Source organism: Peromyscus leucopus, chromosome 22 (genome assembly GCF_004664715.2).
Source record: "Peromyscus leucopus breed LL Stock chromosome 22, UCI_PerLeu_2.1, whole genome shotgun sequence".
Taxonomy (NCBI): domain Eukaryota; kingdom Metazoa; phylum Chordata; class Mammalia; order Rodentia; family Cricetidae; genus Peromyscus; species Peromyscus leucopus.
In genome coordinates this window covers 11,031,348-11,046,045 of record NC_051081.1, presented here as the reverse complement: position 1 = coordinate 11,046,045, position 14,698 = coordinate 11,031,348, and the positions used below count along the sequence as shown (strand labels likewise).

The 14,698-nt window shown below is 40.7% G+C and overlaps 1 non-coding gene across 1 annotated transcript; it reads left to right on the top strand.

The window, feature by feature from the left end:
- Nucleotides 1-504: 504 nt before the first annotated feature.
- Nucleotides 505-579, top strand: Trnaa-agc. Its single transcript has one exon. It is a non-coding gene; the product is annotated as a tRNA-Ala (tRNA).
- The last annotated feature ends 14,119 nt before the right edge of the window (nucleotides 580-14,698 follow it).

Here is a 14,698-nt window from a genome sequence, read left to right as displayed (position 1 = left end):
AGAAAGAAAGAAAGAGAGAGAGAGAGAGAGAGAGAGAGAGAGAGAGAGAGAGAGAGAGAAAGAAAGAAAGAAAGAAAGAAAGAAAGAAAGAAAGAAAGAAAGAAAGAAAGAAAGAAAGAAAGAGGAAGGAAGAAAGAAAGGAAGGAAGGAAGGAAGGAAGGAAGGAAGGAAGGAAGGAAGGAAGGAAGGAAGGAAGGAAGGAAGGAAGGAAGGAACCAGACACAGTGTCCCAAGTATGCCATCCCAACATTTGGGATTCTGAGGCAAGAGGATTGCTCGCATTAGAGGCCACCTGGACTACACTCTGGGCTAAAGCTTGGGAGCCTGTCTCAGAAGAAGAGAAAGGAGGGAGATAGGAGGCAAGGCAGTACATTCTTGTAATCCCAACACTCAAGCGACAGAAGCAGAAATATCAGAAGTGTGAGGTCATCCTTAGCTAGCTCCTTAGTGAGTTCCAGGTTACTCTGGACCAAAGGAGACCTTGCTTCAAAACAAAGAAACAGGGTTGGGGATTTAGCTCAGTGGTAGAGCGTTTGCCTAGCAAGCACAAGGCCCTGGGTTCAGTCCTCAGCTCCGACAAAAAAAAAAAAAAAAAAAAAAGAAAAGAAACAAATAAAAAAGGGCTCAATGGGGCTCACCTCTCTAAGGATATTAATAGTTGCTACAAGTAAAGAGAGGTGTTTTGTTCAGCGGTACAGACACTGTAAATTGCCCATCCTCCAATAAATGGCTCTTCATCTATGATCCTCTAAGCATACCTAATTAAATTCAGTGGGGGAGGAGGGAAGACGTGAGTAAAGGATATATAGGTTAGAGAAGAGCTTTGCCTTCTATTCTGGAGGCTCTAGATTCAAACTCCACTCCTGCAAAACAAACAAAAGCTCAAACATTTGTGGCAGTGATATGATTTGGTGTGAGATGTCACTTGCCACCCAGCCTGATGACCTGATTTTAATCCCCAGGACTCCCAGGTAAAAAGAGAGAGAACTGACTCCCAGAAGTTGTCCTCTGATATGAACATAATGGGTGTGGTGTTGTGTTCCCCATAAATAAACAAAATTTTGAAGCAGCATCTCTATATGTAGCCCTGGCTGTCCTGAAACTCGCTATATATAGACCAGGCTGGCCTGGAATTTACAGAAATCTTCCAGCCTCTACCTCCCAAGTGCTGAGATTAAAGATGTGCACCATTATGCTTCGTGGGGGGAAAAAGTGTTTTTTAAGGCCTGAAAGTAGAAGAGAGACAACCTGGAAAGAGGAAGGGGTGAGAGTGAGAGGAGGCATGATAGAGCAATGGGGTGAATATGATCATACACATATATGAACATGCCATAGTCAAGCCCATTTATGGTCTGCATAGTGAGTTCCAGGCAACCAAGGCTATATAATAGATCATATCTCAGACAGAGAAGATTGAGGAGAGCGTGATTGAGGATGTGTTGCCATATCTGTAATTCTAGCACTTAAAAGGCTAGGGCATAAGGATCAGGAGTTCAAAGCCAGTCTGGGCTTCATGAGACTTTGTCTCAGGATCCTTTAAAAATGGGCTGGAGAGATGGTTCAGGGATTTGTAGCAGGCTTTCTTGAACCTCCGGCCCCTAAAACATGACAAAGAGACTTATTAATTATGAATGCTCGGCCTTACTTAGGCTTGTTTCTGTAGCTAGCTCATTTTCTTCTTTACTTAAATTAACTCATTTCTATTAATCTATGTGCTGCTCTGAGGCTTGTTTACCTTATCCTGCTTTCCTTCTTCCTCTGTGGCTGGCGGGCTGGCTCCCCTTTTGCTCTGCTCGCCAGTCCCACCTATCCCTCCTCTGCCTAGTTATTGGCCATTCAGCTTTTTATTAGACCAGTCAGTTGCCTCAGGCAGGCAAGGTGAAACAGTAACACATCTTTACATAGTTAAACAAATGCACCATTAACAAATGCAACACATCTTTACATAATTAAGCAAATGCATCATAAATAAATGCAACACATCTTTACATAGTTAAACAATTATTTTATTCCACAACAGTAATTAAGACCACTATTGCTCTTTCAGAGGACCTGACTTCCTGCATCCATAAACAGGTGGCTCACAACTACCTGTAACTCCAGTTACAAATCCAGATACAGTTAACTGTAGGCAAATCACTGAGTTTGAGGCCAACCTAGTCTACAGAGTGAGGTCCAGGACAGCCAGGGTTACACAGAGAAATCCTGTCCCAAATAACCAAAACAAAACAAAACTGGTTTTCAGTATCAGCAATTTTTAAAAAATGAACTATTGATGCACCTGACAACAAGAATGAATTACAGAATAATCATGCTGAGTGAACGAAACCAGCCAAAAACAGAATATATCCTATGTGAATTCATTTTTAGAACATTCTAGGAAATGCAAACTACAGAGATAGAGAGCATGCAATCATTTGAAGTACAGAAAGGAAGGAACCAGTGGCACTGGTTCCCAAGCAACAAGAAAAACTTTTGGGTGTAGTTGATATATCTATTATCTTAATTATGATAATGATTTCGATTTCAAAAGGAATACATGCATCAACACTTATTAAATTCTAAGCTAGAAATACCCATGGATTATGGTATGTATATTATGCTTCAATAAACCTGTCCCCAAAATTTTCTCCCTATCTGTAAAATGAAAATGTTTACACATATAAAAATACTTTGAAGGGTAGCCTGGAGAGATGGCTCTGTGGTTAAGAACACTGGCTGCTTTTCCAGAGGACCTGACTTCAATTCCCATCAGCTACATAACAGCTCACAACCAGCTATAATTCCATTCCCAGGGGATCTGACACCTTCTGGATTTCATAGTCACAAGGTATGCACGAGGTACACATACATACATGCAGGCAAAACACCCATACAAGCCAGGAATGGTGAATCATGCTTTATTCCCAACACTCCAGAGGCAGAGGCAAGCAGAGCTCTGTGTATTCAAGGCCAGCCTTGGCTATATAGCAAGTTTCAGGTCAGATACTGTTTCAAAAATTAAAAATTAAACCACCCATACACATGAAATAAATAAAACAACAGCTTCAATGTGATCACAAATAAATCTTTTTAAATTTTAATTTATTTTATATGTATGAGTATTTTGTCTGCCTGTATGTCTGTGCACCATATGCGTGCCAGTTGCCCACTGAGGCCAGATGACTGCATTGGATCTCCTGGAACTGGAGTTACAAATGGTTGTGAGCTGTCATGTGGGTGCTGCCCAGCAAACTTAGGTCCTCTGGAAGAGCAGCCAGTACTCTTAACTACTGTCCCAGCTCTCCAGCTCCAAGAGTAAATCTTTTCTGAAGACAGAATCATGAAGTCTCTTGGGGTTACAGGGATATGCCACCATGCCTGGTTTTATAAAATTCTGGGGATTAAAACCAGGGCTTTGTGCATACCAGGCAAGTATTTTACCAATTGAGCTACATCTTCAAGCCAAAATATTCTTAAATAATTTTCTATAGACATATTATCAGAAAATCAACTCTTTATAAGTTATGCATTTTATACACTAGGGTTTTGTGATATGTAAACCTATTCTTCATGCAAAGCTATATCTCACAAAACAACAGGCATTATTTAGTTTTAATCCTTTTTTTTTTTTTGGCTTTCAAAACAGGGATTCTCTGTGTTGCCCTGGCTGTCCTGGAACTTACTCTGTAGATCAGACTGGCATCAAACTCAGATCCACCTGCCTCTGCCTCCTCAATGCTGAGATTAAAGACATTAGCTACTTTTAACTTTTTAATCACATATATTTATTTTGTGTATGCCACTGTGTGCATGTGAAAGTCCTAGGATAACTGGTGTAAGTCAGTTCCCTCCTTCCACCATGTGGGTTCTGAGGACCAATTCAGGCCATCATGCTTAGCAGCATGTGACTTTATCCACTGAGCCTCTTCACCAGACCATGACACTCATAAAAAGAAACAAACAAACCCTCAGTGGCCATAACTGGAAAGTATGAGGTTCAAATCTTGGTTTTTGAAAGCTGTGTAATTCTGCTTAAGTGCTTGGATTTCTCTATGTTCTTCACAAAAAATGCTCCTTATTATAGGAGCATGGGTGATTCAAAGGCAGCGGCATCACTTAAAAGCCCACCCTAGTATGGGTGACAACTCACAAAAGCTACACACCTAGAGGTCCCTACAAAGTTTGTAGGCAGTTCTGTTGGTCAGGGAGATTCCACTCTTCAGCAACTGTTATTGTTGTACAGCCTTTCCTAAATATAACCTTGTCCAGGAAACTTACAGATTTTATAAGTTTCAAAAGCTTCTTGAGATTTGTGAGTTTTGTTTACTTCTTGAGCTTTCTTGTTTATTTTACCTCAGGAATTTAGAAAGCCTCCTTCCAAGAAGAAACTTCAATTCACAGCAAATAGCTATACAACATCTGGTTCACCTGTTTCCCTCAGTTCCTTCATCTAGTTATCTCTCAGGAATGCAACAATCTTTGAGGTCTCTTCTCCAGGAAACCTTACATGATGGGTTGGATATGTTTTCTTTCTTTTCTTTTCTTTTTGTTTGTTTATTTGTTGTTTTGTTTTTGAGACAGGTTTCTCTGTGTAGCTCTGCCTGCCCTGGAATTTGCTCTGTAGACCAGGCTGGCCTCTCCTGGGATTAAAGACATGCACCACCACTATCCAGCTTGCTTTTTCTTTTTTTTAAAAAAAAAAATTATTTCTTTTTTTTTCTTTCTTTTTCTTTCTTTTTTTTTAGGATTTATTTATTTATTATGTATACAGCTTGCTTTTTCTAATGCATTTCTTCTGTGATATCTTTCTTCATCCAGGATTCAACTTATGTACTTTAAAAAAAAAAAATCCTAGTTTGGGGCTGAGGATATAGCTAAATGAGTAAAGTACTTGGTGCACAGGCACAAAGTCCCAAGTTCCAATCCCAAGCATCCACATAAAAAGACACATCAGAGCTGGGGAGGAAGAAACAAGAGGATCCCTGGGACTGGCTGGCCAGCCAGGCTCTCCAAATCAGTGACCTCCAGGATTGAGTAAAAGAGCCTATCTCAAAAAAAGAAGGTGGAGAGTTCCTACAAGCAACACCCAAGATTGACCTGTGGCCTCTATCTGCGCGCGCGCGCGCGCACACACACACACACACACACACACACACAAACGTACACAAGCTTTGTAGGTACCTTTAGGTGTGTAGCTTTTGTGAGTTGTTACCCACATTAGGGTGGGCTTTTGAGTGATGCTGCTGCCTTTGAATCATCCATGCTTCTATAAGTAACCCAATAAACTCAAATTCACTAACTCAAATTTGCTATGTACCAAAGGGTGCCCTTGAACTTATCATCCTCCCTCCTCCATTTATAGTACTGGAATTACAGGCATGTACACACTCATGCACATACTTGTACCCACACATATAATAAACGTGAGTGAACACATACACATAACATCTTTTATATTTAAAAATAAAAGATTCATCGTTAATGGTGCCAATAGGAGCAAAGGGCCACATAAGGCCTCCTAATATCAGCCACTGAGAAGGATGTGGTATCATTTCCAAAAATTAATCACAAAAACTGCAAGGGAAGAACCACCAAACAGCAACAAATGTTCTCCAAATGACTGGTGTGCATCTGCCAAAACCATCAACACTTGAAGGACAATGGAGGTGCAAAGGGCATGACCGAAAAACTCAGCTCATGCTCCGTAGGATGGGCTCCCCATGAGACAAAACTTACAGTTACAAAGGATATGACTGGACCATGGATGAAAATGGAATATGGACTGTAGATTAGATAACAGGACTAGGTCAGGGTTACACTTCCTGAATCTGCTGACCATAAGGTAATTACATTAAGAACAGTCCTGGGGGTTGGGGATTTAGCTCAGTGGTAGAGCACTTGCCTAGCAAGCGCAAGGCCCTGGGTTCAGTCCTCAGCTCTGAAAAAACAAAAACAACAATAACAAAAAAAACCAGTCCTGTTCTTAGGAAAGGCCAAGGGGAAGAAGGAACACATTCTGTATGTAACATGCCTTCAAGTAGTTTAGAACAAAATGTGAATGGCAAATTGACAGTATCATGATGAGCATAGCTGCCCTCCAGAACAGAATGTGCATATGTGAAAAAGTATACTTTGTCTCTCTCCACCTGTGTGGTATATGTGTGTGCCTGGGAGGGTGGAAGTATGAACTGAACATAAGGCCTTGTGCTTAGGAAAGCACATACCACCCAGCCCATTTCCATATCTCTTTGTATTTTGTACATGTATATGTGTATGTGTATTTGTACAGCCTGTGATGTGTATTTCTTTGTACATATAGCTCTTTCCATATAAATGTGTGTGTTATATACATATGGGTTATATATATATATTTACATATAGTTATCCTTTTGTAAGTGTGTAGGGAAACAGTTTTTTTTTTTTTTCATTTATGCCTATATGTAAGCATTTCATTGTTTTGGTTTTATAATTCATTTTAAGATTTGTTTGGGGTTTTTGTTGTTGTTGATTTGTTCATTTGTTTGTTTGAGGCAGAATCTCATTATGCAGCTCTGGCTTTCCGGGAGCTCACTACATAGACCAGGCTGGCCTCAAACTCACAGAGATCTCCCTGCCTCTGCCTCCCACATGGTGATTAAAGGCATGTACCATGATGCCTGGCTTTAAGATTTATTTTTAATTACATGTATGTGTTAATGGTAGATATGTGCACAGACATACAGGTGCCTTCAAAGACCAGAAGAGGGTATCTAATCCCCTAGATTTGGAGTTACAGGAGTTGTGAGCCACCTAATATGAATGCTGCAAACCGAACTCAGGTTCTCTTCAAGAACAGTGTGTACTCGTAACCACTCAGACATCCCTTCAGCCCTGATTTGTTTATTTTATTTGAGACAGGATCTCATGTAACCAAAACTGGACTCAAGCTTGCTATGTAACTGAGGATGGCCTTGAATTTCTGATCCTCCTCCTGCCTCTACCTCAAAAGTGCTGGAATTACAAGTACACCACCATATCCAGTTTATGCAGTGCTGGTGATCAAACTCTACTCACTGAGCTACATACAATGATCTGTTTTACACATTTGTGTGAATATTACATATTTATATGTTTGTATATGCCTTTATATATAAATGTGTTTTTTTAATCAATCACTGTATCCATTTGGCCACATGGTTAAATGTGGTTCTTTCTATATGCATATGTGTATGTATTATGTGCAGATGTCTCTGTGTATTAATGGCTATATGTGTGTGTGTGTGTTATATGCATATGTATTTCTATGTTTGTTTGTATGTCTTGTCATGTATTATACTTATCTACATACAGATATACATATAGTGTATATGTAAATATACATATATAATGTAGAGGCAAGAGGATCAGGGGTTCAAAACCATTCTATGCTACATAGAGAGCTGAAGGCCACCCTGTAGTACATGAAAGCAATGTACACATCTTAAATGTGTTTGTGTTTATATACCACCTCTCTCTATTTGTGTATGTTATATATACATAGGAAACTCAGGGTTTTGTGCATAATAGACAAGTATTTTCCAAACTATTGGTAAAGCCCATGCCTGACTTTCGTAAACTGTTTGTTTATTTGGGGGATTGAGTATTGAGCCTTGAGCCTCAGAACTGGTAAACAACCACTATACTACTGAGCTACATTCCCAGACCACTTTTTTGTTTTGAGACAGGATCTAAGTTGCTATGCTGTTTTGAATATGAATAGCCCCCATTGGCTCATATAATTGAATACTTAGTCACCAAGGAGTAGAATTCTTTGAAAGGATTAGAAGATTTAGGAGGTGTGGTCTTGCTGAAGGAAGTGTGCCACTGGGGGTGGGTTTTGAGGTTTCAAAAGCCCAGGCCCACACCCTCCCCTCTGTTTGTGGATCAAGATGTAGTTCCCAGCTACCTCTCCAGCACCTTGGCTCCTGCCATGCGCCCTGCCATGATGATAATGGACTAAGCATCTGAAACTGTAATCAAGTCCCCAGTTAAACACTTTCTTTGAGTTGTCCATGGTATCTCTTCACAGCAATAAAACAGTGACTAAGACAGTTGCCCAGGCTGGCCATAACTTACTCTGTATGCTGGGCAGAACTTGCATTTATTTTATGGTCACCCTACCTCAGACTTTCAGACTGCTAGGGAATGCTGCAGCCAGCTTGGCCCACCTATGAACTTTTTAAAAAAGACTTACAGCACTGGTTGTCCTGAAACTCTCTGTAGACCAAACTGACCTTGAACTCATAGAGGTTCTCTTGCCTCTGTCTCCTGAGTGCTGGGATTAAAGGCATATGCCACCATGGCTACCCCTTTTTTTATTTTTATTTTTCTTATTTTTTGCTATAACAACTTGAAAGTACAATTTTTTTTGTTTTGTTTTTGTTTTTTTAACCTACTTACAATGGAGTCATATCCTGAGAAATCTATTGCTGCGGCTGGAAAGTGGCTTGAGTGTGTCCCCAAGGGTTCATGTGTTGAAGTTGATTCTCATAATAGTAATACTGAGGTGTTGACCAAAAAACTTTTTTTCTTGAGACAAGATCTTATGTAGTAGAGGCTGATCTTAAATTTGCTGTGTGTTTGAGGATGACCTTGGACTCCTGATCTTCCTACTTCACCTCCTGAGTTCTGGGACAACAGGCATGTAATACTGCACCTGGTTTTACGCAGTGCTGGCAATCAAACCCAAGGCTTGGTGCATGCTACTCAAGCACTCCACTAGCAGAGCCATAGCCCCACTCCTGAGTGTAGACATGTAAACCAATCTCAGCATGGAGAGATGAGGCCTCTGTGGGGGATGATTAGGATTAGATAAGGCCAGCGGGTAGAATCCTCGTGGCTGGTAACTTGTGACTGAGAAGTAAGACCAAAGGATGTGTACACCTATGCATGCTACCTTCTCTTACACAAATCCTTGAGGCAGGCAAGGAGGCTGTGGTCAGATACATGCCCTCCATCTTGGACCAGAACCCTGAGTCAAAATAAATTTCTTTTCTTTATAAAGGCCAAAAATGCAACCTCTGATGCTATTTATAGTAGTGTAAAATATACATATCCTGAACTGAAAATAAGTTAAATGAAACATGAAGGGCTGAAAAGATGGCTCAGTAAAGGAATTTGGCACCAAGCCTCACAGCAGTTTGATTCCCAAGATCCACACAGTAGAAGGACAGAATCAACTCCCTTAGGTTGTTTTCTGATCTTCACAGGACACACAAACACACAAAATAAATAAATAAATGTAATTTTAAAATGTTTTCTTTTTTTCTGTGTATGGATGATTTCCCTGCATGTATGTCTGTATATCATATGCCTGGAACCCAGGAAGGCCAGAAGACGGTGTTGGATCCCCTGGAATTTTAGTTAAACACGGTTGTGAGCCATCATATGAGTGCTGGGAATTGAGTTTGGGACATCTGGAAGAACAGCCAGTGCTCTTAACATCTGAGCCATCTCTCCAGCCCCAAATGTAAAATTTTTAAAAGAATATATTGAAGAGCTAGCGAGATAGCTTAGCAGTTAAAGGTAATTGCCACCAAGCTAAAAGTTAAAGGTAATTGCCATCTGAATACCATCTCCTTCCACATGGTAGAAGGAGAAAACCAACTCCCACATGTTGTTCTCTGACCTCCACTCTTAGGATGCAGCACATGAACATTGTTGCCACACTCACATAGTAAGCATAAAATTTTTTAATGAATTTAAGAGACTGGGGATGTGGCTTAGTTAGCAGAATATTCACTTAGCAAGCACAAAGCCCTGGGTTCAGTCCCCAGCACTACATGAAGCCAGGTGCTGGATTGCGTGCCAGCCATCCCAGCACTCTGAAGGTGATCAAGGCAGGAAGATCAAGAGTTAAAGGTCATCCTCAGCTATAAAGCAAGTCAGAGGCCAGCCTAGACTACAAGATAATATCCTTTGAAAATACAGTTAAAGGACTGGAGAAATACTCAAAGGTTAAGAACACTGGGTACTCTTCCAGATGATTTCGGTTCACTTTCCAGCACCTACATGATAGTCTGTAACCAATTCCAGGTGATCCATTGCTCTCTCCTGGCCTCCAAGGGCACTATGTGCATGTGCACAGATATGTGCAGGCTAAATGCACATACACATAAAATAAACCAATAAAAATTTTAAAATATTTTTAATACTCCCAATACATGCATCAAAAAGTAAAAGTAGCTAAGCGGTGGTGGCACATGCCTTTAATCCCAGCACTCGGGAGGCAGAGGCAGGCGGATCTCTATGAGTTCGAGGCTAGCCTGGTCTACAAAGTGAGTTCCAGAAAAAAAAGGTGCAAAGCTACACAGAGAAACCCTGTCTCGAAAAACCAAAAAAAAAAAAAAAAAAAAAAGTAAAAGTAAAACTTAATGCCCTTTAAGCTGGACCACTATAGACTGAAGACTGTCTGTATATAATTAAGCAGCAGTAAATACATCCACTAGTTGTGTAACTTTTTCAAAGACTCCAAAGCAAAACCCTGAGCAGGCACTTCTCATTCACCTTTTAAGAGTTCATTGTGAGAGCAGAAGAAATGGTCATTGGTAGCACAAGAGCCAGGTATTGGGGTGAGCTCTGTAAGATCAGAGAAGCAGAACAAGCCATAGTTAACCTCACCTCGCCAACTTCTCAGCTGATCCTGTTTCCTCAAACTGGAAGCCTCTGAGTCCTCATCTGGAATGAATCTCTGCTGAACTGCTGCTAAAAGCCTAAAAGCTTAACAAGCCTAGTTCCTGGTCCTCACACCTTATATACCTTCCTGCTTCCTGCCCTCACTTCCTGAGATTAAAGGCATGTGTCACCATGCCTGGCTGTTTCCAGTGTGGCTTTGAACTCACAGAGATCCAGATGGATTTCTGCCTCTGAAATGCTAGGACTAAAGGTGTGTGTGCCACCATTTTCTGGCCTCTGTGTCTGTCTAGTGGCTGTTCTGTTCTCTGACCCCAGGTAAGTGTATTAGGGTGCACAATATATTGGGAGACACAATATCACCACAGTCATTGATTACAGCACTGCCTGCTCTCACAGAAGACCCAGGTTTGGCTCCCAGCATTCACATGGCAGCTCACAACTGTCTTAACTTTAGTTCCAAAGGATCCAACCTCTCTTCTGGCCTCAGTAGACACTGGACACACACATGGTGCACATTCATCCATACATGGAAATACTCATACACATAAAAATAAAAACAAATCCATAAAAATTTCATTGTGTCAAAAAAAAAAAAAAAGAATGGGAGGTTTGAGATAGGACCTCATGTAGCCCAGCCTAAACTCCATATAGCTAAGGATGACCTTTAACTCCTGACAGGTCTGCCACCACCTCTCAAGTGCTGGGATTTCAGGAGTGCACCACGACACCGAGTAGTTGTTTTTTTTTGTTTTGTTTTTTTTTTCTTTTCTTTTCTTTCCTTTTTTTTTTTATGAAGTGCTGGGGACTGAACTCATCATTTTGTGCGTGCTTAGCAAGCATTCTGCCAATTGAGAATTAAGGAAGAATGGGCTTATTTAGGCTCATGTGAGAAAATCAAGACAGGAATTTGAAGCAGTCAGTCACATCCACAGTTTAAAAGCTCATAGTTCAATGGTCAAGAGGAGAGGGAAAAATGAGTATATATATGTGTGGCTGTTCAGCTCATTTCTCCATTTTTTTTATTTCGTTTTTTTTTTTTTTTTTTTTTTTTTTTTGGTTTTTTTGAGACAGGGTTTCTCTGTGTAGCTTTGCGCCTTTCCTGGAACTCGCTTTGGAGACCAGGCTGGCCTCGAACTCACAGAGATCCGCCTGCCTCTGCCTCCCGAGTGCTGGGATTAAAGGCGTGCGCCACCACCGCCCGGCCATTTTTTTTATTTCATTGGATTATTTTTGTTGTTTTAAGACAGAGTCTTACTGTGTATCCTTGACTCTTCTAAAACTCCCTATGTAGGCCAGGCTGACCCAGAGTTCATAGAGATCTGCTCTGCCTCCCAAATATAAGGATCAAAAAAGCAAGTACCACCACACCTAGTTTATGTTCTTCACTCTTATACAACCCAAGATTTCCCACCTAGGGACTGAGGCCACCCTCAGTGGGCTGTTTCTTCCCACAGCAATTAGCATAATCAAGACAATCTCCCACAGACATGCCCACAGACCAACCTGACCTACATCTAGACAATTTCTCATAGAGACTTTCTACCCAGGTGATTCTAGATTGTACCAAGTTGACGATAAAAATTAACCTCAGAAAGCCACACATCTCATCATTTCTAAAATGTCCTATTGGTTATCTCATAGAAGGGATTCAATTAGGATGTAAATATCAGGAAATGAGAACCACTATTTATAATTGGTATTTTTGCAGTGCTAGGGATGAAACCCAGAGTCTTACGTGTGCTAGGCAAGTATTTAGTAATGGCAACTTATTGTGGCTGCTAATAGCACAGCTGTGAGTCAGACAGCCAGACTTCAAATCCTAGCTCTGTCTAGACAATTGTGTGAAGCTGGACAGATACACAGCCTCTCTTTCATCCTGTTGTTATCTATAAAGTCAAATAATTATAACAGCTGCCTCCCATGGAGCCGTTGCTAGGATGAAATGAATATATAATCACTTGAGTATATGAAATACACAGCAGGTCTTGGCTGCTGTTTTGTTATAAACATCCCTTGCACCAGAAGATCAGTCCATTTCTTCCTAACCTTTCCTCCAAAAGTCTCCATGATCAGAGGTGGGAAAACAGCATTCATGACACCATGTTCTTTCTAGGGCTGACATCTTTTGAAGGCTGGAATTATTCTTCCTTCTGTTACTACATTCTAGCAACAAAAGACACTTACCTGTTTCCTTTCCTGATGACAGATCAGTCTCTGGGCTTTTCTTTTCTCTCTCCCTCTCTCTTTCCCTCCCTCCCTCCTTCCTGTTAGTGTTGGAAATAAAACTTAGGGTCTTGTGCATGGCAAAGAAATGCTCTACCGTTGAACTTTATCTCCAACTTTTTTTTTAATCTCTTATATTTTTGGTTATGAGCCTAGCCTTTAACGGCTGAGCCATCTCTCCAGCCCCCCCCCTTTTTTTTAATCTCACACAGCTCAGACTGGCCTCAAACTGACCATGACTTCAAACTCCTGATACTCATGACTATATAACTTAAGTGCCAGGATCATAGGCATGCACCACGATGCCCATTTTATCTGGTACTAGGAATGGAATCCAGGGCTTCATATATGGTGAGTTTCTATCAACTGAGCTCCATCCTCAGACCACCTATGTTTTTTGTTTGTTTGTTTTGTTTTCTTTTTCTTTTTTTTTTTTTACCCTTTACCCATGTCTTGTTGTTTCCATTTTTTTGCATTTGGTGGAGGGGTTGTGTGTGTGTGTGTTTAAAACATTAATTTAATGTTGTTTTGTGTGTCTCTGTGTCTGTGTGTGTCTGTGTTTGTGTCTGTGTATATCTGTATGTATCTCTGTGTGTGTATGCATGTGTCCTTGTGTGTGTATTTGAGTGTATGTGTGTCTGTGTGTCTGTGTGCTTGTGTGTGTGTGTGTGTGTGTGTGAAAGAGAGAGAGAAAGAGACAGACAGACAGACAGACAGAGGGTAGGGAGTATCCATGCCATTATCTATGTGTGGAGGCCAAAGGACAACCTTGTGGAGTAAATTATTGTCTTTCCATTTTACACAGGGCACTGGGATCAAAATCAGGTTGCCAGGCTTATGAGGCAAGTACTTTCACCAGCCTGACCTTGAATTCCTGATCCTGCTGCTTCCATATCCCAAGTGATAGGGTTACAGGTTGTAGCACCTGTTGGGTTTTATGTGTATGTGTTTGAATGTGTGTGACTGCAAGTGTTTGTGTGGGGTGAGTGAATGTGTGTGTACATGCTTGTGGAGGCCAAAGGAAGTTGTTGGATATCTTTCTAGCTCTTCCTCCACGTTGCATCTTGAGGCAGGGCCTCTCAATTGGACTTAGAGCTAGTCAATTAGGCTAGTCTAACTAGTTAGCTTGCTCTGCGGATCCTCTGTCTCTGCCTCTTGAGAGCCAGGTTACAAGCAGGGCACATGCCAGCTCTGCATTTCCTTGGGTGCTGGGGTTCCAAACTTTGATCCTTATACTTGTGTGGCAAATGCTTTACCTACTGACTCATCTCCTCAGGCCCTGTTTTTTTTTTTTTTTTTTTTTTTTTTTTTTTTTTTTTTTTTTTTTTTTTTTTTTTTTTTTTTAACAGGCTCCCATATGTCAACCAAATATAAGTTGGCCTTATACCTAACTATGTAACCTAGGCCAGTCTTGAATTTGCGATCCTCTTGCCTAAACCACCTGAATTCTGGGCTTACAATGTCTTAGTTTTTTATTTTTGTTTTTGTTTTTGTTTTTATGATGAAAGAAACTTAAGGGGGAAAGGATTTATTTCAACTCAAGTTTAAGGTTGAAGTCCATCATCTTGGGGGAAATCACAACATCAGGCAGCTAGTCATACACTGTCCTCATCAAAGAAGCAAAGAAGCAGAGAGCAAGGGATGAAGCATGCTAGTGATGATCCTATTTTCTCCACTCTTCTATTTTTTTTAGATTTTTAGAGTTATTTTATTAATGTACAAGTATTTATGTATGTATGTATGTATATGTATCGTGCATGCCTGGTGCCCAAGGAAATCAGAAAAGGGGGTCAAATCCCCTATAATTGGAGTTAAAGATGATTGTGAGCTGCCATGTAGT